The sequence below is a fragment of the Egretta garzetta genome, unplaced genomic scaffold, assembly GCF_000687185.1.
Source record: "Egretta garzetta isolate BGI_Z169 unplaced genomic scaffold, ASM68718v1 scaffold23, whole genome shotgun sequence".
Classification (NCBI taxonomy): Eukaryota; Metazoa; Chordata; class Aves; order Pelecaniformes; family Ardeidae; genus Egretta; species Egretta garzetta.
The window spans coordinates 2321871-2323436 of NW_009259237.1; the positions used below are offsets into that span (position 1 = coordinate 2321871).

The 1566-nt window shown below is 46.6% G+C and overlaps 1 protein-coding gene across 1 annotated transcript in view; it reads left to right on the top strand.

The window, feature by feature from the left end:
* Positions 1–1566, top strand: part of LOC104123651 — a 5294-nt gene that overhangs the window by 805 nt on the left and 2923 nt on the right. The gene's annotated exons all lie outside the window — the stretch shown is intronic.

Consider the following 1566-nt stretch of genomic DNA (forward strand, 5'->3'; position numbering starts at 1 on the left):
CCCCGGGGAGCTCGGAGCAGCGTTTAGGAGCTCGTTTTGAACGGGTTAGGGGTGCCCTGAGCGGTGCGAGGCTGCTGCGAGGTGTCCGTTGGCCTTTGCAGGCCTGGTCCTCGCCGAGGCCGGGCCTTCAGGGCCTTCCCAGGAGCGCTGAGCAGCCCAGGGGTTTGGGAACAGAGACCTTTGCTTTTTGTGAGACAGTAGAGAAGTAAAAGGGTACAATGAAAGGCTTAGGCTCTCATTACTCTGAGTTTTAACCTTATTTTGCCCATAAGCTGGGGGTGCTTTTTAGCATTAGTTATCACTTTTGCTAACAGTGTAATGCCAAAGGCCAGGTGGGCCAGTGTCTTCTCCGGTCCAGTGATTTTACCAGCTGTGCTAGCTCTGGTGACTGCAGATGGTGAAGTGGGTAGGAAAACACCCTTCGAAAGAGGAAATGCTGTTGCTTTTTACATCAAGGTGGTCAAGGTTACCCTGCTTCCCTAGCACGCTGAACACATCTCATTGCCCAGAAGAGACAGCAATCTTCAACACATGCCAAATCTACTTGTATTTGAACAAAATCCTTGAACGGCCAAAATGCAGACTTATCTTCCTTCCTACAGCAACAGGTGCCGGTGAGGAAAAGCCATTTCTTTCCTTCTTCCTTCCCTTAGGTCTCATCTGCAGATTCTCAGCAAATTCTTATTCTCCTCATTCACCTCCCTAAAACAGGGCAAAGCATAAGATGTTCAGGCCTACAGTTAGTGGGCTCAGCTTTTCATAACACAAGAATCCTAGGCTTCATTACAATCAACTTTTGAAGACCACCATGGGTAATCCAAAGTGCAAGACAGCCTGCTGAAGGCCTGAAATAATTCTACTACAAGGCACAAGTTGGAGAACAACCGGTATCTTGTGTACATACAGATTTGATAAAAAGTTATTGATCATACGCAGAGTACTATTTCACATATTCTCTGCCTCTCAGCCCTCTGATGTCACCTCCCGCAGTGCCTGCTCTTTACTTCCCCTCTAGAAGGAACAGAAGCTGGAGAGTGAAAGGCACTGTTGACAACTCTGTCTGAGAATGGACTGAGGCTCGGTGCTACGTTATACTATGGCCTTTTAGGTTAATGGCCTTTTGGGGCGTCAATTTTGTTCTCCCCCAAGCTTCTGCTTGTGAGACCAATGCTTAGGTCTCGGCCTTAGGAAGTAGGTAAGTCAGTCTCAAGCTGGGAAGCCTGAAAATAAAGGTATCCCGATTCTGGAAGACTTGACTTCACATTCCTGCCTCCATTCTGTTCTGACTTGCGTGGAGTTGGTCATGCTTAGGTCAACATAGTCTCTCCTATCACCATTTTTCAGACAAAACCAAAAGCCACTCCTGGTTTACAAACTAGGCCTCATGCCTGGGGTAGCTCCAAAACCAAGCAAATGTTGAACAATTTTTAAAGTTGTTATACAGCAGCAGCATTTTATTCAAGTCATGTTTTGCAGACAGCTTGTGCAAAGAGAGGGTGTTTTGGCAACATTTCTGCTAGAATAGTCTCCCTGAAAAAAAGTGCTTTCAAAGAAATGGCAACTTAA